The following is a 24,525-nucleotide window of genomic DNA, read 5'->3' on the forward strand; positions in this document are numbered from 1 at the left end:
CAAACCTAAGCTTTTGGTGAGTGAAAAAGTACCCCCCATTAGAGAATTAAAAAGTGTTTTTTTATCAGTTGATGTACCTACTTCCAGAAGGGATGTTACTATATAGTAAATGAAAGTATGATGACATTTTTTTTTTTGAGAGATTAACTTGTGAAAGTTAAGGATTATCTGCTTTGCATAATATCCCTTTTATTTGTCCCGTTTCCCATCACAAATGATCTTTCAGGCTTTGGAATTTAGTTTGGTCAGCCTATGGTTCATTACAAAAGTCCGTTGAGAAAGGTTAAAACCAGATAATGAACAGAAGCAAAATGTCGAATATTTCATAAGGGCTCCTTGATACCTTCCACATCATGGGTATATTTTTATAAGCTGTGTTTCCTGTGCCATTTTGTGAGAAAACCAATGCTAGCCTCATAAGCATCTACCAATGTAAATGAGACCATCATGTTTGGAAATTTATGGCTTAACACAATATAGTCTCTAATATTTAGCTCCAACTCTAGAAGGCAATATTATCTCTTTATCTTATGAACTTAGTATGGCTGACCAAACTAAGTCTGAAAAAATTAGATGAGGTTGAAAGAAGTCAGACTGTGGAGGGCAGATCACTTTAATACAAGTCTAAAATAGAATCAAGAACATTGGAGCTGTTCTACTTCTGAACACGGAGACATTTTGCCAAGACGTGTGTCATCAGCACTACAATGAGTGCACTAGAAACTGGGAAAAGCCTTGGAAAGTCCCCCAGTGAGATGGCTGCCAAGGGAGGTGCTTCTCTGCGACCCTTACCCCAGGTAACCAGGGTACTATCAAATTTAGCTCAGAAATGATTCAAAGAAGTATGAACAGAGGAGATATTCTAAACTAGGGGGAAAAAAAGCCTAAGTTTCTCTACAGTCTTGGTTTATTTCCAATAAGTCTTGACCTCTTTTTCCATCCTCCCCTCCCCTCCAGAGCTAAAATAGTTCAATTCAAAATAAAGAGCTCACTATGAGTACTTAGATTGATCCAATAATCTGATGATTATTTGAGCCTGGTCAATTAAGTGGATAAAGTTCAAAAACATGGAATCGAGTTAAACGTAATGGTAAATTTATATCCACAACATTTTGTAAACTCAGAGAAACAACTGGATCAAAATTATTAGCTGATTTAAAGTTTAAGTGGATTTTAATATTACAGATGTTCTTTGTAATCCTCTGCAAGTTTACTTGAATGGTACAAAGTAAGTAGATGAGAGTTTTTGAAAGAAGAGAGTGCTTAAGTGATACCAAATGATTAAGTATGTTGAGTTACCGTTTGGCGTGTGGCACAAGCTTCAGAGCTTTCTGGGGGAAAGAAGCCTGGCCCACATTTGGTGGGCTTCTGCAGAACTTATACACATCTCCTTTCTGCTGAAAAGTAACAGACATCTATTGGAAAAAACGAAAAAAGACATATCCTCTTCGATATGTCATTTAAAGGGAAAATTAATGCGCTTGTAAGGCAACAGGATGTGGGTGTCTGACTCACAATGCAAGTGGGCCACATGATGTGATGCTGACATCAGAAGCTGCAGGGACATTTCCTTGGGTTTCACACCAGCAGCAGCTGAACCCACTCCTCTGAGTAGCACCACACACAGCATCAAGCAAGTCTTCATGGCTCCGTGTCTCTCTCAGGGCCCTGCTGTCCACAGTGTCTTAGGGGAAAGCTGACATTACTCAACACCCCTCCCTCCCCCTGTGACCTGCCTTTTCCTCTAACCATTTTCACAGCTGTCATGCTCCAAGCTGCCCAGGAAGAGCAGCAGATGGCTGGGAGAGCTGTGCTCACCATTCAGCTACCTGCGAGATAAGAGCAGCCTTTTTTCCCTTCCTTGTTCCAACCTGCGTTATAATGATGGAAAGATGTTGTTCCCTAAAACACAGATGAGGCTGGATGGCATATGTGTGCTCTCCTCCATCCTGTGGACCCTAATCTCGTTCTCCATGAGAATCCCGCAGACCAGATTCAGTTCTTTATGTGACACAGGTCATGTTCTGCCTCTTGTAATTATTGTTTGTGTGCAAATCTTATTCCTCCTCTTTGAAACAGGGAACAAGACCCACTAATCTTTTTATTGTCCATGGCAGCTGTAAGAGGCCCTGAAAATTAGTATTTGTTAAACTGAATAAACTTCAGAAGCATTTGAAAGGAAAACAATAGGTGCATTAACCCATCAACAATTTACTGAACGGCTACTATGTTCTAAGCACTGTCCTAGTTCTAAGTGTCATGAATGTGAATAAATGTAAGTTCTTGCTCTCAACTAAGTCATATACTAGAGGGAGCCAGAGAAAGAGAGAGAGAGAGAAAGAGAGAGAGAGAGAGAGAGAGAATCACAGGGTGCGGTGGAGTACAGAACAGAAAGGAATGAAATCTGTGCCTGGGACAATCGGTCAAGGCTTCCAGGAGAGGGCGAGTTGATCTGGGTCCTGAAGGATGGGTGATATTCAACAAGCAGAAAGAGGAAAAGGGCATTCCAGGCAAAGTGAGCATTCCTTGCAAAACCACAGTCATGGACGTAATGTTTTAATTAGGAAACTAAGGAAAGTTCAGAGTGACTGAAGCATTGAGAGGAACAGGGAAGGAAGGGAGAGAGGCGGGGAGATTTATTTTCTATTGCTGCATCACAAGTGACCGCAACCTTAGTGACTTAAAACAACACATATTTATTATCTCAAGGTTTCTGTGGGTTAACTGAGTCCTCTGCCCAGGGTCTTACCAGGCTAAATTTGCAGAGTTGCCTGGGTCTATGATCTCTTCTGAGGCTCAGGGGCCTTTTCCAAGCTCACAGAGTTGTTGGCAGAATGTAGTTCTTTGAGGCTGTGTGATCCAGAAACTTTTTTTTTTTGCTAGCTATTCACTGGAGATTACTCTAAACTCCTGGGGGTCACCTTCAGGTCCTTGCCACACGGCTGCTCCACAGGCCCTGTCACAACATGCTTCATTCTTGAGGTCAAAAGGAGAGCATCCTCCTGACGCTTTCCTTCTCTTAAAGCACTCACCTGATTAGGTCTGGCCCACCCAGGCTATTCTCCCTTTAGCTGCATTAGTAACTACAGATACACTATAATATTCAATGGCCCTGCCCACACTCAAAGGGAGGGTATTATAGCAGGGTATATGTGAAGGGGGTTGAAATATTGCTGCTGTCTTAGAATTCTTCCTACCACAGAAGGAAGAATGGTGAAGAAAGTGAATGAATGAATGAGTGAGAGTGGAGTGAATGGTGGAGAAAAACAATGGGGTCCAAAACTTGAATTTTCTCTAGACCCTGCCACTTATTATCCATCCAGTGTTGGGTCCTTTCATAGATATAAATTCTTTTGCCTGTAAAATGGGATAATAACCTTCATAGAGATGGTCTAAGTAGTAAGTACACAATATGTCATCAAGAACTCTATACAGTGCTTTGGGAATGTATGTTTGGTATAAAGGATCTTGTGAACTATGTTGAGGCACTCACACTATTCCCTAGGGCAGGGAGTGGAAAACTCATCAAAATCTCCCAGAAGGGAAAAAACATGATGAGGTTTACTTTTTTTTTTTGCACTGGGCCCTGAGGTTCAGCAATCTGGCCTCAAACCAACCACTCATTTGTATTTTAGTTCTAACAGATACTAAGAATTTGTAAATCATTTTTTAGGTGTTTTTTATTATACAAAATGTCAAACATATTCGAAGTAAATAGGATAGTATAATGTTTACCCACGTAATTATTATCAAGCTTCAATAGCATTAACATTCTGCCATGCTTGTTTCATCTATACTTTTTCCTTCTTCCAATTTCCCCCAACTTTATTATTATTTCTTTATATAGTTTTTTTTAAGGTTAGGTTTACATATATTAAAATGTGCTAATCTTAACTATATAATTTTGACTAATTGATACACCCATATACCCCACACCCCTATCAAGATATAAAATATTTTTGTAGCTTAGAAAGTTCCCCCATACCTCTTCCCAGTCAACTCCTCTCGCCTTGTTCAGACAGCCACGGCTCCCTATTCTTACCAATAATTTAGTTTTATCAATTTTAGAACATCATGCAAATGGAATCATACAGCATGTACTCTTTTGTGTCTTTTTTTTCCAGCATAATATCTGTGAGTGCATTCGTGCCACTGAGTGTATTAGTAGTTTATTTCTTTGTATTGTTGAGTAGTGTTCCATTAAAAGAATATAGCAAGGGTAAGATGTGACAAAGTGAGAGAGTGGCATGGACATATATACACTACCAAACGTAAAATAGATAGCTAGTGGGAAGCAACCGCATAGCACAGGGAGATCAGCTCTGTGCTTTGTGACGACCTAGAGGGGTGGGATAGGGAGGGTGGGAGAGAGGGAGATGCAAGAGGGAAGAGATATGGGAACATATGTATATGTATAACTGATTCACTTTGTTATAAAGCAGAAACTAACACACCATTGTAAAGCAATTATACTCCAATAAAGATGTTAAAAAAAAAAAAAAAGAATATACCACAGTTTGTTTTTTCATTCTTCACACACCTGGGCTGTTTCCAGTTTGGGGCTATTGCCAATAAAGCTGCCATGTATTATACATCCTTATAGTGTCCATCTTTATGTGGACATATATTTTTACTTTTCTTGGGTATACATATAGAAGTGGGATCGCCGAGTCAAAGGGCAAGTGTATGTTTAAATTTATTAGAAACTGCCAAACTTCTTCCAAAGTGTTTAGAGCATTTTTAGACTCTCACCAACAATGTATGAGTTACAGTTGCACTATATCCTTTCCAACACTTGGTGTTGCCAGTATTAATTTCAGCCATTCTGATGGGTGTGTACTAGTGTCTCACTATGGTTTAATTTGTATTTCCCTGATGACTAATGATATCGGGTAATCACATTTAGATGTGGAATAACATTGCTTAAGAGCATTGGCTGAACCAACCCTGGTTAAAATCCTTGCTCTGCTCTTGCCTGGCAAGATTTTTTTTTTTTTAATTGAAGTATTGTTGATTTATAATGTTGTGTTAGTTTCTGGTGTACAGCAAAGTGATCCAGTTATACTATATATATTTTCATACTCTTTTCCATTATAGGTTATTAAAGATATTAAATATAGTTCCCTGTGCTATATAGTCAGACCTTGTTGTTTATTTTATATATAGTAGTTTGTATCTATTAATCCCAAACTCCTAGTTTATCTCTCCCCACCCCATTCCCCTTTGGTAATCATAAGTTTGTTATCTATGTCTGTGAGTCTGTTTCTGTTTTGTAACTAAATTCATTTGTATCATATTTCAGATTCCACATATAAGTGATATCATATAATATTTGTCTTTGTCTGATTTGCTTCGCTTAGTATGAGAATCTCTAGGTCCATCCATATTGCTGCAAATGGCATTATTTCATTCTTTTTTATGGCTGAGTAGTATTCCATGGTACATATATACCACATCTTATTTATCCATTCATCTGTCGATGGACATTCAAGTTGCTTCCATGGCTTGGCTATTGTAAATAGTGCTGCTATGAACGTTGGGGTGCATGTATCTTTTTGAATTAGTGCCTGGAAAGATTCTTGACTTATTTGCAAAAGAAATAAAATTATAGTATCTTCTTCATGGAGTTGTTGTAAAGATTAAGTGAGATAATACCTATAAAGTTCTTAGCAAAGTACTTGGCCCAATAAAGAGCAGCTTTACTACTCATTAAGACTATTTAACAAACTCTGCTTATTGACATACCACTACTCAAGTAGGTGATATTATTATTATTTTTAAATGGAGGGAATTAAAGGAGGGAATCTCTTGTACACACAAAGGCTGAAATCCCAAACACTACATTCTTACCCCAACAGATGGCATAACCAAGCCTCTCTCCACACCAGAACATCCTGGACTGAGCAGACTTGGCTACAAGTCTTAGCCCATTTCCCCCATGATGAACAGACATGGATTCCAAGGTTGCTGCTTCCTGTATATCTTTTCCCTAATGTTGCTCTGCAGAAACACACACTGCCTGAGCCATCCATTTCTCTCTTTTCTCTTCTCCACCTCTATTTCTCTCTTTTCATTATTTTCAATATACACCATTTGATTTTTAAAATTGAGGGAAAGGAAGGCAAATGTGATTCTTGGTAGTATCTATTTTGGAGGTGGGAGTGAGGGAGGTATAACCTTTTGGAAAGAAAAGGAAAGAGGAGTTCTCTCTTCGCAAACGTCTATTTGGTTAAATTCACTAGGTATTCTGGTAGTGGTAACATACTTCTTCCTGCTGCTACTCCCCAACAGGGTGTGGGATGTATCAGAACACCCAGGATCTTGGCAGAGGGTGTGAATAGTTTAAAAAATCTCCCAGATGATTCTGATGTCTTCCTGAGACCCACTCGTTAGAACCGGAAGAGAAAAGGGTGAAAGACAAAGCTGGAAGCTGTCCAGAAATGTAAAAAGTGGCTGAAACAAGGATTGAAGGCAATGATTGAAGGCAAGTGTCCAGCAAAACAGGAGCAAAGCCAGGCATAGGTGGCTCCTGGGCAGTCAAAGGGAAGGGGAGTGTCCACATTATGAAATGCTTCAGAGAAGTGAAATGGGATGAGGAATAAAAACAGGTCACTGGGGCTTCCCTGGTGGCGCAGTGGTTGAGACTCTGCCTGCCAATGCAGGGGACATGGGTTCGAGCCCTGGACTGGGAAGATCCCACATGCCGCGGAGCAACTAGGCCCGTGAGCCACAACTACTGAGCCTGCGCGTCTGGAGCCTGTGTTCCACAACGAGAGGCCGCGATAGTGAGAGGCCCGCGCACTGCGATGAAGAGTGGCCCCCGCTTGCCACAATTAGAGAAAGCCCTCGCACAGAAACGAAGACCCAACACAGCCATAAATAAATAAATAAACAAATACTTTAAAAAAAAAAAAAAGAAAGCACGTTCTTCAAAAATTATTTTAAAAAAACAAACAAAAAAAAAACAGGTCACTGGAGCTGGAAGTTAAGAGGTCACAGGTGATGCTTCTGAAAGGTCCATTTATGTGTATTGTTGGGAGCGAGTGGAGAGGACAGAAGCCAAATTTTATTGGGTTAAAGAGTAAGTGGGAAATAAGTAAATTCATATTTCTCCTTTAAGAAATGGTTGAAAACATGGAGGAGAGAAGAGAAAAAAGGGGGGAAAAAGACAGCTTATATAACTGTGGGCAAGTTATTTCTCTGGGCCTCAATTTCTTCCTCTACAAAATGGGGGTAATAATAGTACATTTCGCACAGGATTTTGTGAGAATTAAATTAACAGGTAGCATATGCTTAAAACAGTTTTGGGAACATAGAAATACTCAAAAAAATGTCAACTCATATTATATTATTGAAGGAGAAATAGAGTAACTCTTTTCTTCTTATCGCAAAGTCTCAGGGATGAGTCAACCTGCCCTTTTCCACTGCCACTGCCTGCTGTTCCATTTAGGTGCCTCCCCCAGATGTCAGACACACTATACCCCTCATTCAAGTTCCAACTGCTCCTCAGCTCGGCAGAGCCACAGTAAAATTCTTTAATCTTTGAAAGGATTTTTTTTTCTGCCTTCAAGTAGGTACAAGACTAGGATAACAAAAAACACAACCAGTGGGGAAGGTACAAGAAATCTGAAAAGAAATGGTATTAGTTCTCATTGACCTTCATTTCAAAATAAATTGGAAACAGCCCTCAGCATTTCAAGTTTTCCCCTTTTCCTTCCTCCTCATCCCGATTCTCCCCGACTCTCTTTCTCCTTCTTGTTTTACAAGGTTTCTCAATAACAATACTTTATTACTATTTTTTAATCTTGGGGCTTTGCTTCTCCTTCAGCACTCCCTGCCCTTTTGAAACACTGACTCCAACGTCTAGCTTACCTTATATTTGATGTGGGGTACTGGGGGTGAGAGAAGAACAAATAAACACAGGTGTTGTAACGGAGGAAAACAGTGTGGTATTATGAAAGGGACATTGGTTTTCATATCAGAAGGGCTTAAACCCCAAGTACAACACTTACTAGTTGAGAACATGACTTTGTTTCTCTGTGCTTTTGTTTTTTCATTATTAAATGTTACTAAAATGGGACTAATAACATGACCTATCTCATGGGGTTTAGTGAGAAATAAATGAAATCACATGAAAGAGCCCCTGGTAGTGTGAGACCTGTATATACACATCAGCCACTTTCCTCCCCAGGACTAAGTAAGTGTAATTTATATATTAGGGAATAACTTGGCTGCATCCACCCCCAAGTGGCCTCTGCCTCATGAAGGAAAAATAAAGTTTTAGTTTTTTTCCTGACAGGAGTCATTGAAGGGGAATAAATCTATTTCAAATAATGGTGAATAGAACCTTTAAGACTGCTATAGCATCCTGTTGTAAAGTGTGCATTTTATAAATGAAAATAGAGTTTACCAATGCTGAAACGTAAATGAGACATAAGAAAGCACGTACTCACCTAGGAACGGAAGGTCAGGGGTGGGGCGTTAAATCCTAAATGGTAGTCCTCTTGGATTCATATATTGTGAATTCTATATATTCTATAGTTGGAATGGGAATTTTTCTATATTTCTGAGAGGGCCATAACATGAGCTAGTTAACTGCTTTGATTTTGTCTCACCTTGAGTGTACAAAAGCCATAATGTGTAAACAGTGTTTTTGCTATACCAATATTGCTGCCTCAGCACCCTTGCTCTGACACCCGCTGCTGGCTCACCTCGGAGGCGGGGCATCCCACCCCCATTTGGAAACAGGAGAAAGGTGAGCTTCCACAATAGAGCTAAGAGAATTTACCTCCTACACCTGCTCCAGTTGGTCCTCTTACCACGGCCTGAGTCTGCCTGAAGAATTGCTTGCTTACTGTGCCTTTCTAACAATGGGGTTTTCAAAATGGGGAGTGGCAAGATTGGACATGAAGACTGACATCAGTCCCCTCAGGCCTTTGTAGCCACTAATTCTAAAAAGTCATGGTCATATCCATTGAGGACAAACACCTGTGCCAGCCTTCATCAGGAAAGCTTTTGTTCCAAAGGCACATACCTGCCCCTAGCTGGTCATGCCTTCCTACTCAAGGGCATATATATAGGAGTCATTAATTAAAACCAATTAATTAATACCTATTTTGGTCATTGTGTTTGCTTGTTTTTTATATTTTCATGGACTTTTAAGACATGGGAAAAGCATATAAACATTCTTGCTTCTGGATTCTATGATGTGGAAACAAGAAATGTCAGCTTGATCCACTCAGGGCAGTTTTCCCGTATCTTCTGAGTCATTTCTTTTCGGTGAAGTAAAAATCATATTGTAAACCATTCTGCCCACAGTAAACTCAGAATCCTTACACGCTAGAGGTATGTTTCAGTAAGAAATTGATTAGGCTTGAGCCTAGGTGATCAAAGGCAGATAGTTCCTATAGAGATGAATTTTCACCATGAAGGAATCCTCAGCTCAGGATGGTAGCTCTGAGCAATTCCACTGGTTATTTGAAAATGGGTGTGTAAATATACTAAATCAGGTAACTTATAGCCATGTGAGAATCTGCATTTAAAAATTTAAAAATTTCCCTGTGAGATGGCAATTTTAGGTGTCAACTTGACTGAGCTAAAGGATGCTGAGATGGCTGGTAAAACAGTATTTCTAAGTAATCAGTTTAGCACTTAAGTTGTAGGGGATTTCTCTGCATTTTCATCCACTAACATTGGTCTCTAAACCCTGCAGTGTGTGAGACATCAGCTTATTTGCTTTCCTTGTTACAGATCTGACCACCGTTCACAAAATTCTCCTGTCGTTACAGATAAAGAATATCTTGATATTAAAAAAAACACAACACATTAGTTCTAGGTCTGTCTGTGAGGGTGTTTCTGGAAGATACTAGCATGTGCATCAGTAGACTGAGTAAAGAAGATCACCCTCATCACTGTGGTTTAGGCATCATCCAAAACATTGAGGGCCTGAATAGAAGAAAAAGGAAGAGAAAGGGCAAATTTGCTCTCTTCCTGACCTAGGACATCTATCTTCTCCTGCCCTTGGAAATTAGTGCTCCTGGTTCTTGAGCCTTTGGACACGGACTGGGGCTTTCACCTTGGCCCTGGTTCTTAGGCCTTTGGGTTTGGACTGGAATCACATCACTTTCTTTCCTGGGCCTCCAGCTTGCAGAAGCTGATTGTGGGACTTTTCATAATCACCTAAACCAATCACCAAGCCTCCATAATCACGTGAACCAATTCCTCACAATAAATCTCTTTCTGTATATCTATATACTCCCGTTGGTTGTGTTTCTCTGGAGAGCCTGACTAATACACCCTATAAATGAAAGCTTTGCTCCCACTGCACTGACGCATCAAGGCCCGTCTTGCACAGAATCCCTGGTGCTTGAATGGTGGTCAGGAGACTGTGAACAATGAACACTGGCTCAGGACATCCACGTAGAAGCTGCAGTGTTCTTATTAGATTTAAAAGTGTCCTAAATGCAATAGCCAACTTCTCCCATCCCAACAATGAAAAACTATGATATTCATCTATACCTGTAGATGACTGCAAGAACTACAGTAGCAAATTCCCAATATGAGTGATCTTAAGTAGCTTCATACCTTCTCAATTTCAAATTCTATTTAGAATTTCTCTAAGGCTCGTTAATTTTATAAATAATATATATGTTTATATATACATATTTATTTATGTATATTTATATATACATGTATATATATATAATATATATGTGTAAAATGCATACATGTATAATATATGTACTAAATACAAAATATATAAATATATGTATATATAAAATGAAAGGCCTGTAAATTCTCAAATAACAAAAGAATTAAGTTCTCAAAGTCATTTATAGAAGTAAATTTTTAGGACTCAGAATATGTTAGAGGTTCGATTCTTAATCTATTGTTAGTTTAGTACCAATCCATTATGTCCTAGGGTAAGGTAATCACAGTGAACTAATCACAGAAACTACCCATTTCAGTATTTTTCTTTCCCTTTATTTCTGTGCTTATGTCTCCCATCTAGGCCTTAGCTGATGTCTCTCCCAGTCCCCTGGGCTCCCGGTCCGGTCCAGAACCAGCACTTACAAAGGGATCCTATGCTGTGATATTTGGGACTTTGCAAATCCAGTTAACAGAGCAAGTGGGAGGCTGGGCCTGGGCCACCACCCTTCCTTCCCCAAGTCAACGGTTTCCCCTACAGTGATAGCTCCAGGGGGAAGTGGGCAACTGTCTTCTCAGGAGCTGGGGAGGGGGGGCCTCGTCCAGACCCACTGGAGTGCTGTTAGTCCTGGTGACTCAGAGGCACTGAACTCCTTGTGTTACATGAGTAGTTTTTCAATGAAGTTTTATGTCTTTTTTTTTCTTTTCTGTTTTAGTATTTGGTCTGTTGTTGTTCTGCATATAGAGCAGAAAAGTACATCAAGCTGCTTTTCAGTTTCTATGGAAAGGTGCCTTCATCCTCTCTTTCAGCTTGAGATCCAGACACGTCTGTCTTCAGAGGCAAGCACCAGTAGTGGAAGGGGCATATGACTTAGTTTAAATTTTCCGTCTGGCACTTACTGGCTGTGTGACCTCAGGAATGATATTTAACCTCACTACTTCTCTTCTGTCAGTCAATAATACCTGCCTTCAAGGGTTATTTTGAGTTGATGAAGTAAAGTATTAGAAAGTGCCCAGCATGATACTTGGCTTATAGTTAGTCACATTTCTTTCCATATCCTAGTTTCCATTCCTTCCTGCCCCTCCTCTTAATTCTGAAGATGTTGGCCGATGGGAAGAACTCATTCCCCACATCCAAGCTTTTGGGAGATGGGGCTGAGCCTGGCCACAATTGTGCAACATTGGGAGATGTTGTGGTTAGTTTCTGTGCCATGATTAGTTTATTATCTTATCCTTAGTCCTCATGGTTGGTAGGAGACTAAAAATTGATGGAGAATCTAACCACTAACTTGTGGAAGGTGGGGAGGATGGCTGAGATAGGACAGGGATTCCAGTATGGGCTCCACCAGATGGTAGATCAGCAAATACCAAGCAATGGAGCCAATGGGAGGCTGGGTCTGGGCCAGCACCCCAACCTCCCCAAGAAAACAGCTTCCTGTCGAGTGTAGCCATAGAGCGCAGTGGCAGCAGTCTCCCCGTGGGTCCCTGAACTGGGGGAGTGACGCCATTCCAGCCCTTGGATTCACGCAGAGAACAGTTGGCTGGGCCCCAAGACCAAAGGCGAGTCAAGGACATAATCGGAACTGAACAGACTCCCCCTGCAGCCGCAGCCTTTCTGCCATTCCTGTCCTCCTCACTCAGTGAGTCATGAGATTTCTTATTTTCTACTTCTCAGCTTTTCCTGCTTTGTGGCTGAGATCAGCCACATGTGACATGATTCTCATTCTACCTAAGAGCACGGGGAGAGAATTTCCTAGGGCTGGTCTCACGTAGCTGGTCTGTACAAGAGAGGCTGGACACAGCTAAATCAGTATTTCATATAAACAGTATGTACAGTGTTAAGATCCTGGAAAAACTTGAGTCAAACCCAGCCTTTATTGCTTTCTTGTTACGGGACCTTTGGTGAGTGTCAAACTCTCCGAATCCCATAGCAGCCTATGCTTCTTCCACTGGAGCACTTAGCACACTGCATTCTAACTGTATGGATACTTCATTTGGTTTCTCTGTTAGACTAAACACATCTTGAGAGAAATGCTGTGTCTATAGCAAATAGCACTGTCCCAGAACATGATAGGCATGGAAGATATAATTCAAATAAATGGACAGATTAGATGAGGTCAATTCCTATGCCTTTTATACTGTTTTTACTTCTGATAAAGTAACAATTGTGGTCTGGTATTAAATGACAATATGGACTGCTCTTCATAGTAAGGGTGTATAAAGCTGGTGCAGAGGAATCTGACACATATACTGAGTTCTTCATTGAGACAGGGGAAAAAGATGATAACATCATGCTCTGAATTGTATAATTAGAAGTGGGAGGGATCTAGGGAATTAATTGGAGGTCTTCAGGGATTCATCATTCTTTAGAGAGTCTCTTCTATTTATTTATGGAAATTTCGGGGACATTTCCTTAAGGAAGGTTTGATTTTCATAATACAATCCAAGGCAAGATTGGCTTTGTTTTAAATACTGAAACTATATTTTAAATACTGGAACCATATAATTTATAGTGAGGTATGATGACATCCTAGCCAAGTACAGCTACAATTCATGATATTTCTGGAACCTTGGCATATCCAGTAAGGTGCTTCCTCCTCACTGTTTATTATATGCAATCTCAGTCTCATAAAACAAAAGAGCTAAAATTTTTTCACTTTTCATAGTAGGTTACCACTTGGATTCTGATGCAATGTATTGTATAAACTACTAAGAGGAATTGGGTGTAATTTAACTTTGCAAACTAAAATTCAGATACAGCTAGTATCCTTATAAAAATGTGTGGGAGGGAATGGTATCAAGTCCCATTTTCAGTTTATCATTATGGTCTTAAAAGCTCATCTCTTAGAGTGGATTGACAGCAAATACTAATAGAGAGAAAGGGGAAATTTGGCATGCTCGATAGGGTTGGAATTATTTTCTTGTGACCCTACAAAGGAGGCTGGGAGCTGACCAAAAAGAATGGAGAGAAGGGGCGAGGAGACCCTGTCTGCAAAGCTGACAAGCTCCTTTGTCTACATGATACAATTTAAATACTTTCATTTTATGATTATGATTATTTTTTATTTTTAGCAGGCTTTGTTCAGTGCCCTAAAACCTTATAATGGCTCCTTATTCTTGTTCAACAAAAGGCACATTTCCTCACTTGATTCTATTCTTGTCTCCCTCCTGGAGAAATTAAGGGAGCAAACACACTTTTTATCAAACAGTATGCCAATTTTCAAAAGCACATGCCATCCACCAAACCTTACTGAATAACAAAGACTTCTGTCGAACAGTTTGCACTGTCATTCTTTTGCTTCCATGCCGCACAGAACGCTCTGATTGAGGGCACGACAACTGGACGTTGATGATCACCTGAGAATGCTATTCAGTGTATGCAAATTCCCTTCCCAGTATTCTGAGTAAAGCCCGTTGGGAGGGCAGTACTGTGACAAAGCATATTTGAAAGAGGATGGTCAACCATGGATATTACCATGCACATATGGCCACATAAGGCTTGAATATATAACGCTTTTTCCTGAAAAATAAGTTGGCAGACATATAGAATTTGCTGTTAATATTTGATGCAGGGAGGGGTTGTTATCCAATCTGGAATGAGTGGGGAGTGATTCTGGGCACATTTTTTTGTTTTTTTTCACGGCTATTGTCCTGTCTGTAACCACTGCAGAACTGACATTCAGGAGATGTAGTGTTAGACTCAGCAGTAGCAGCTAGGGGAAGCTTGGTCCATTCTTCACTGACTGCATGGCAAACACTATTAAAGGCAGGGGAAGCCATTTGTTCATGAATATACATTTGATACATATAAATGCTTTGTGCCATGAATATTTATCTCTTTCATGGATTGCAGCTGTTGTGTATTGAAAACTATTAACAGGTTGGAAACTGTCCTTTAGAAATCTATGTCTGCCAAAAAAAAAAAAACAAAAACAAAAACAAAAAGAAATCTATGTCTGCCATTTGTGTGCAAAACCATGTCTGGAAATTTATGTTTTCCCCCTCTCTCTTTTGTGGGAAAGATAGAATACTACTGGGGCTTAAAATGAGGTTGATCCCTTAGTAGACAGAAAAGAGAATTTGGTAAAAATGGAAGACTGCTTTCATTAGGGAGATATATATATATGTTTTCTAACTTAAATTGTTTATGTAATTTTACAACCAAGGCAGTTTTTTGTTTATCAGCTGGTATTCAGGTTTTGATGAATGTTCCATTGTTAACAGAGGTGAAAACACCAGATATTAAATAGTGTACAATTGTGGGGGAAAGGAGGGTCACATGATCTCTACCACTAAAGATGGGATTCTTAGGCCTGTGGATACTCAGGGACTTTAAAGTGGGATGTATAGTTTTTCAGGCTCTGATGTTACACTCCCTCATGTGCTCTATAATCTAGCCACTCTTAACTCTTCTATGTTCCTCCAACAAACCAAGCTCTCTCATGCCTCAGGGCATTTGTTAATTCCATTCCCATTGTCTGAAATATTTTTCTCTCCAACAATTCTGGGCACCCCTCCAGGTTCTCCTCTTAGCCCCTTTCTCTTCCAGAATCGGCTCAAACATTTGTATCTTATGATGTCTTCTATGACCTAACCACCTCTTTAGGCATCACTCTCATCCTTTGAACAGTCCTTAAATAGACCCTACCTTAAACAAAACAACATGTTACTTAAATGAATAGACAAATGTATCACACATTAGGTATGAAGCTTTTTTAGTTATCTGGTACACTACCCAGGTATCACTAGGTTGTATCCTAGGAATGTGATCTGTGTCAATCTGTTTTGTTTAAAATGTGTTCAGGCACTTCCCTGGTGGTCCAGTGGTTAAGAATCCACCTTCCAGGGCCTACCTGGTGGTGCAGTGGTTAAGAATCCGCCTAAGAGTGCAGGGGACACGGGTTCGAGCCCTGGTCCAGGAAGATCCCACATGCGTGGAGCTACTAAGCCCATGCGCCACAACTACTGAGCCTGTGCTCTAGAGCCTGTGAGCCACAACTACTGAGCCCGTGGGCCACAAATACTGAAGCCCGCATGCCTAAAGCCCCAGCTCTGCAACAAGAGAAGCCACCGCAATGAGAAGCCCGCGCGCTGCAACGAGAATAGTGCCCACTCACCGCAACTAGAGAAACTCTGCGCACAGCAACGAAGACCCAATGCAGACAAAAATAAATAAATAAATTAATTAATTAATTAAAAAGAATCTGCCTTCATGCAGATGCATGAATGCAGGGGACACGGGTTCTATCCCTGGTCAGGGAACTAAGATCCCACATGCCGCGAGGCAACTAAGCCCATGCTCTGCAACTACTGAGCCCGAGCATTCTAGATAGAGCCTGTGTGCCACAACTACAGAGAAGCCTGTGTGCCACAACCAAAGATCTCGCATGCTGTAACGAAGATCCTGTGTCACAACTAAGACCTGACACAGCCAAATAAATAAATTAATTAATAAATTAATATTAAAAAAAATAAAAAATAAAATGTGTTCAGTGTTAATATACTGCTTGGGAAAACTCTTTTATTAACCAGTGGTTCATATCTCTACATGTTCTGGGCTTATACACTTCCCATTACTCAGGCTGAAAATAAAGCCCTTTTGGAGAATTCATTTGTACTAGGTTAACTAATTCCATACTACTTTGGGGCTCATGAATTAAATTAGATCTAGGCTTACTTCTTTCCTCAGCTATTTGTATTTAGCCTGAAAATTTCATCACTCATTTCCCCAGTCAAGGTTATCACTCTTGTCTGGATTTTAACCAAGACCTTTGTCCTCTTTCTAACCATGGAACTCACATTTGAATTAGGAACTTCAAGTTTGTTTGAGAAAAATTCTTAATGCCAGTCAATCAATTTTAATCTGTAAGATAAAAATTATTGTGTGCTTCTAATTAACATAAAGGGCTGCCAATAAGATTTTTTTAGACACTTCTATCTCTTTATGCATATAGGTCTAGATAAAGATGTATGAACATAGGTGTATCATAAATATATCTCTGTCTAGACTACAGATCTTTTCGTACATTTGCATGTTGTTACATCTATCTATATCTATCATCAACATCATCATCACCACCAACATCATCTGTCTTAGTTCTCTCAGGCTGCTATAACAAAAGTACCATAAACTGGGTGGCTTATAAACCGCATTTATATCTCACAATTCTAGAGGCTGGGAAGTCCAAGATCATGATGCCAGCAGATTTGACGTCTGATGAGGATCCAATTTTTGGTTTATAGACAACACTTTCTTGCTGTGTTCTTACATGGCAGGATAGGCAAGTGATCGCTCTGGGGCCTCTTTTATAAGGGCACTAATCTCATTCATGAAGGCAGAGCCCTCATACTCTAATTATTTCCCAAAGGTCCCTCTTCCTAATATCGTCACCTTGGGCATTAGATTTTTAACATATGAATTTTGGGGGGACACAAACATTCAATCTATAGCATAATCTCTTTCTCTATTCAGTTTATGTGTATAAATAGATCTCTGTATATATTTGAATAACTTATGACTACCAATATTAAGAAGGAATGAGGAAAGTCCAGGCAGCTCTTTTCTTAGGGACCAATTATTATTTCCTTTTATTTCTCTAGCCTTTCCTCTTTCATGTCTGGTTTTTAGCTATTTCATTGTTCATTAAAATGTTCTCCAGGGGAAGGAAGATGAGCTCTTAGCATCAAGTGCAGTGTGCAGTGCTCCAGGGATACTCATTAAGTGTCTGTTGACAATGCCAGTGACGATGATAAAATTCAAATCAGTTAATTGGTTCTGCACCTGTTAGTAATCTCAGTGAAACTTTGCATTAGATATAGGTTAAAACAGCTGGAGGATTTTCTGTGAATAGGGATGTTCTTCTTATGGATAGGAATACCCATGTAGAGGGCTTTTATCTCTCAACTTCTCTCAGCTTGGAATGGAATAACAGAGTGAGACCAGTCCTGGTAAAAGCACAGCAGACAAGTGCATCTGTGGTGACTGTGGGGTTGTCAGAAGCCACTATCTGCTCACACTCTTCCTTCACCTGCAAAAGTTAAACCCACAGTTTATCCTTTGGGCTAAGACATCCCTTCTATTTTCCCCTGTTTGGGTATGCACAGGACATTGTAGAAACAGAGAGGAGGTTCTCTAACTCAGAGAAGGAAACCTTTCAGCTAATTCTTGAGCAACGTGTAGAAGTAAGCGGAATGGACGGGAGTGTTTGGGGAAAAGCTTTCTTCCTCTTGTATCAGCCAAGATAGGCCAAATTCAAAGTCCTGAAAGGGTGGCATGAGATTATAAAATACCTAAAGAGAGGAACCCAGAAGAAGTGACAGCTGAGAGACAAACTTCACCCACTTTACAGTTTCCTCTTGGGCCACTCGGTGTACCCAGAGAAGCACTCTTCATTTTCATATTTCAGAGCTTTTCCCCTTGTCTCTCAAAGATTTTGTATTGTTCTCTGTATTTAATTGCTGTAACAATTTTAGATGTTTATTGATGTTAATGGTAAAGGCAAGTATAAGTAGAAATTTAGTCCCTGGAGTACATATACTTCCCTTGCAGTGTATTTTCCATTACATTATTGAATACAACCAATATAGTCTGGGGATACAGGAAAACCTACCAACTTGTTCGCCAGGTAGTAATATTACGAATAATGCCCATTTTATTTAAAAGTTAAGTCTTAATGAGATTCAAACCAATTTTCCAAATCTGAGATCAATTTCACACACACACACAAATATATGGGTGTGCTGTGAGATTTTAAGAGGAAATTTATTCAAGAGAATGTTGTTATTTTACATCACCCACAGATTACATGTTGAAATATGTCCTATTTATTTAAAATGTCTTTCCTGCATGAAATAAGCCTGTTCCTGGTAAATACATGTCTCCTGCCCCATCTACTTCAGGTTCTTGTCATTTTCCATCTCCTTTTTTTTTTTCTGTAGAATTTTGTGTCCTCAAAATTTAAAGAAGCCTGTGGCTTTAAATTTCTACAAGACCTCCAAAATGCTAACTGCACCCCAAATTCCTGCCTTTATTTTCTTTGCCTAAAAATAAAGAGAAAAACAAACAAAACACACACACATACACACACACCATAAACAAATTCCACAGGTTTCCACAGAAGGAAATAGCTAAAGAGGGAAAAGAGGAAAAAGTGGGGTGTGTGTTGGAATTAAGGCAGTCAATAAATAACATTCCTCTCTTCCCTGCCTGAGTTTGAAACCATCTAACAAATGGGAGTCAGGATAATCATCAAAATATCAGCTGTATTTGAGACAAAAACTTGGATTGGAGAATGACTTACATATGTGACAAATGGACTTATTAATTCTATATACCAGAATGGGATAGATTTATCAATCTGTTCACAAAGCAGAGGTAGAAAAATCACTGTCTTTCTGACATAGTAAAAGTGACAGGAGTGGTATGTGCCCCTGTAAATTTTATAGCAACAAGAAGTACAGACAGCATCTTCCTGGGGGGAAAACTGGCTTCTAAATAGAGGAGGGAGCTAAGTGGAGGATTCCCCGTTCCTTCTTTCAATTACCAATCACATTAAAAAAAGTAAGAGAGGGCGTGAGCAAAAGACAGGACTATTTCTCCAGCAGTGGTCCCTTCATAGGGAAATCTTAAGACAGGGAATAGGAAGAGGCCCTCGTTTTGACATTTAAGGACTTCTGTTAGCCCCACTGTCTGAATTTAATTAGGCCACTTCGATTTTCTTTAAGCCTTTGGCAAGCTTCATGGTCACTCTGAACTATTCTTGGTTTGCTTATGCCTTTCAAAATTATCCTTAGTAGGGTTCTGAGGGCCTGGCTCTTGGGAAAGAGTACACTTTGTTCCAAATTTGTTTTTAGCTAAACCAGAATAGAGCCAGATCTTGGTGCTTTCAAAACAGAACCTCTATATTAGTCACCAAAATTAGAAGCAATAAAACCTATCAGATCATCTGCTCCCTCTTCATGCCAAGCCCAGGGAAGATGGGCTGCTTATTCTCTTGAATTTACACTGTTTATAAGAAGAGTAACTAAATCAAGCTTCCTCAGAAACAGATGCTGAGGGGCTCCTTATGTGTCAGCACACACACATTCAGAAATGTATCCAGAGCACATGGAGAAGAATACACTCGAACAAAAGAAATCTGCACTGAGAAGACTCTTTTTTCCCACTAGGTCAATTTAATTCCTTAATCAACTTCCTACCTAGCACTCAAATCATATCTAACTTTTTAATGTTCACTTTTATTTTGTTGAAATTATTCTCATCAGAATCATTATTTTCCATGTAAGATTTTCAATGGAAATGAGTTCTTGCTCATCAAGTTTTTTATTCATATCAACAATTATAGCATCTACAATTGGAAATTTTGTTTTATGGACACTCTTATCTGTCAAGTCCATTTATTCTAAATCAAATTCTGCAGAGAGAAATTTTATAAAAAAGTGTTGCTTTTGTCAATTTTTAGTCAAGAACCAACTTTACCATATGCAATTTTTGTTTTATTTTGTATGCTTATTTTTACCATTAATATTCATTATGAATTGGATAGAAGAAAATAGTTTGTATTTATTTCTTAGCAAATTTGTGAGAAAACACTAAGCAATTCACGTGTTATTCCAGGATTACTGTATGGTACAGGATTGGACTACTCTATTGCTAACCCAACTCTACTGTATATTTTTCCATCACTCTGAGTATTGCATTTTAAAGTGCCTCTTCTGATGGAGCAAAGAGCATATGGAAGGGCCAAATGTCTTGTTTTGCTCCATATTTATCAATATTTAGGAGAAAAGAAAGGTAGGAGTGTTAAAAAAAAAACCTCTTTCTTCTCTTTTTCCCTTTAATATTTGTTTTATTTTTCCTCTCTTCAGCCTTATCAAAATTTCTCTGACTTATCCTTTTATTCTTCTGTCACTTTGTCTCTTGTTCAGTACTCTGTCTGCCTGCTGTTGGCTTTATCCTCTCTTTCTTGCATCTTCTAAACCTCACTCACTATCTTGAATGCTCTCCTCTGAAGCATTTAGCTGAACCTCTATCGTCCTACTTCCATCTCTTACCAAGAGCTGCTTATCAGAGTGCTCGATGTCATGATTATAAAGGCGCAGAGAAGAACCTCGTGCCCCTGCCACTTAGAATCCCACTTGGATCCAGTCACCATACCAAAAGAGGTTGTGAAACTGTTTTTTATATGGCTTTAAATGCAGCACTGAAAATGGCCCTCTTATCTGGGCTTGGTTTTATGGGGCAGAGGGATGGATGTTATGATCTCAGGAGGACCTTGCCAGATCAAGGAACTTGGAATCATCAATTTAGACTTATTGGACACCCTCTGGGTGCTTGGACCTGTATTAGATGATTTCTCCGTTCATGCCCTGAAATATAGTTTCTGCCTTCGTCTCAGCTGTTTAAAATATTGTGGTATTGGGCTGTTTTCGCAAGCATTTGTTTTTGTTTCTGTTCTTATTTACTACTAACTGGGTTTTCATGTTTGTTTGTCTTATAGTTCAGTGGTTTTTAGAATATTCAGAGTTGTATAACCATCACCAAAGTCTAATTTTAGAACATTTACAACCCCCCCAAAAGAAACTCCAACTCATGTTCATTAGCAATCTTTTCTCATTCCCCAACTGAGGAACTACGACTATTCAATTTTCTGTCTCCATAGATTTGCCTATTCAGGATGTTTCAAATAAATGGAATTATACAATGTGTGGTCTTTTGTGACTGGTTTCTTTCATTTAGCATGATATGTTCAACACTCATTCATTTTATAGCATGTATCTGTACTTCATTTTTTTTTATTGCTAAGAAATATTCTATTGCATGAATATGCCACATTTTGATTATCCATTCATCAGTTGATGGACATTTAGCTTTTTTCCCACTTTTTAGCCATTATAAATAATGCTGCTATGAACATTCATGAGTGGGTTTTTGTGTGGACATATGTTTTAATTTCTCTTGGGTATCTATCTAGCATTGATATAGACAGTTATCTTAGGATAATTCCATGGCTACCATTTTGAGGAAGTTCCAAACTCTGTGTTCTAAAATGCCTGCACTGTTTTACATCTTCACGAGCAATGTATAAGGGTTCCCATTTCTCCCCATCCTCATCATCACTTATCATCTGTCTTTTTAGCCATTCTAATGGGTGTGAAATGGTTTTAATTTGTATTTTCCTAGTGATTAATGATGTACAGCATCTGTCCATGTGATTATGTGACATTTATATCTTATTTGGAGAAATGTCTGTTCAAATTCTTTGCCCATTTTTAAATTGGGTTATATCTCAGCCAATTCAGATGGCTGTAACAAAAATACCATAGAGTGAATATAGTATAAATGATAAAAATTTATTTCTCACAGTTCTGGAGGCTGGGAAGTCCAAGATCAAGGTACTGGCAGACTTGGTGTCTGGTGAGGACCTGTTCCTGGTTCTTAGAAGGCTGTCTTCTGTGCATTGCATGGCGGAAGGGGTGAGGGAACCCTCTGGGGTCTCTTTTACGAAGGCACTAATTCCATTCATGAGGACCCTGCCCTCATGACTTAATCACCTCCCAAAGGCCCCACCTTCAAATACCATAATATTGGCATTAAGATTTAACATATGAATTTGGAGGAGAGGCACAGATATTCAGTCTATAGCGGATTGTCTTTCCATTATTGAGTTATTAAGAATTCTTTATATACTCTGTACATAAAACCTTTGTCATATGCACTTCCAAGTACTTTCTTTCATTCTGTGGCTGTCTTTTCACACTCTGGATAGCATCCTTTTTAAGTTAGATGAGTCCAGTTTATCTATTTTCTTTTGGTGCTTGTGCTTTTCACATCATATGGAAGAAGCCATTGCCTAACCTAAGATCACAGAGACTCACTCCTAAGTTTTCTTCTAGTTTGATAGTTTTAACTCTTCCATTTAGATCTGCAATTCATTTTTAGTTAATGTTTTTTTTAAAATTTATTTATTTATTTATTTTTGGCTGTGTTGGGTCTTCGTTTCTGTACGAGGGCTTGCTCTAGTTGCAGCAAGCGGGGGCCACTCTTCATCGCGGTGCGCGGGCCTCTCACTATCGTGGCCTCTCCTGTTGCGGAGCACAGGCTCCAGATGCGCAGGCTCAGTAGTTGTGGCTCACGGGCTTAGTTGCTCCGTGGCATGTGGGATCTTCCCAGACCAGGGCTCGAACCCATGTACCCTGCATTAGCAGGCAGATTCTCAACCACCGTGCCACCAGGGAAGCCCCCAGTTAATGTTTTTATTCGGTGTAAGGTAAGAGTCCAACTTCATTCTTTTGACTGTGGGCATCCAGTTTTCCCAGCACCATTTGTTGAAAAGACTGTCCTTTGCCCATTGAATTGTCTTGGCACCCTTGCTGCAAGTGAATTGGGCGTGAATGTAAAGATTTTTTTCTGGACTGTCAATTCAATTCCTTTGATCTGTATGTCTAATCTTATGCCAGCACCACATTGTCTTGATTACTGTAAATAAGTTTTGAAAATGAGAAGTGCAAATCCTCTAACTTTTTCTTTTTCAAGATTGTTTTGGCTATTCCGAGTCCCTTGAATTTTTGAATCATTTTGTCAATTATTGCAAGAAAATCAGCTAAACTTTGAAAAGGATTGCATTGAGTTGGTAGATCAATTTGCTGAGTATTACATCTTAACAATGTTAAGTTTTCTCATCCATGAATGTAAGACGTTGTTCCATTTATTTAGACCTTTAATTTTTTTAATGTTTTATACTTTTCAGTGTACAAGCATTGCACTTTAAAATTTTATTCCTATTTATTTTATATGTTTTGCTATTATTATAAGTGGGGTTGTTTTCTTAGTTTCATTTTTGGATTATTTGTGGCTTGCGTATAGAGATACAATTAATTTTTATACTTTGAGTTTATATCCAGGCACAAAGTTGAACTTGATTATTAGTACTAATAGTTTATAATGAATTTCTTTGGATTTTCTATATGCAAGATGATGTCACTTGCAAATAGAAATAGTTCTACTTCTTCCTCAAGGTCAGCTGGAGGTGAGTGACTGGTACTTTCTTCTTTCCTATGTATTTCCTGGTCATGCACCCAGATTTGTTCATGCAAATGGCCTTTTAGATGCTCAGAAATATGTCAAACTCCTCTACCGCCATCTACTTCTCTAGTAATTCCTTTTAAATTCCAGGTGAGGTCCATGTTTTCCATAACTGAAATCACAACCATAAGCAGTTGCTTCTAGAAGTTTGTTAGAACGTCTATGTTAGAAGTGCCTTGCCTCAGCTAAGTTGAGCTCTGAGTCAAATCAAAGAGCCAACATACTCTGGAAATAGAGATTTTCTAGGTCTCTGCAATTTTGGACAGATTATTGACCATTTTCTTGGATGATGGTTTTACTGGAATTCCACAAGTGGTCAGATTTCTCCATTGTCAGCAATGTTGTCAGCTTCTGGCTAGGGTGCCACTGAGCTGGGGAGTGAAAAGGGATGGGAATAGTCCTAAGTTAGAATGTCAAATAACCCATTGTCTCACTGAGGTTCAGTAATTTTTTTTTCATAGATGATTTTTAGTTTACTCTTTGGTTAATTTTCAGGGTTAGAAAATGGTTGATTTTAGGTGTTTTGCCTGTATTTTCATTGTTTTAGAGGGACAGCAAGTTCACTAAGGTCTTCATTTCACCATTCCAGAAATCCACCTCCCTGAGAAGATTTAAAAAAAAAATGAAAATCAGGTACTACATATAAATATGAACACAAAGATTTTGTTTGACTCATAGTGAGAGAAACAGGCAGATGTTATAACTGATCCAAAAATGAATCCAATGAATAGATAAATTTGTAGATAACAGATATTGAAATAAATGTATAAATGGAGGTGAAATGGATTTTTCTG

The sequence above is a fragment of the Balaenoptera acutorostrata genome, chromosome 11 (assembly GCF_949987535.1).
Source record: "Balaenoptera acutorostrata chromosome 11, mBalAcu1.1, whole genome shotgun sequence".
NCBI lineage: Eukaryota > Metazoa > Chordata > Mammalia > Artiodactyla > Balaenopteridae > Balaenoptera > Balaenoptera acutorostrata.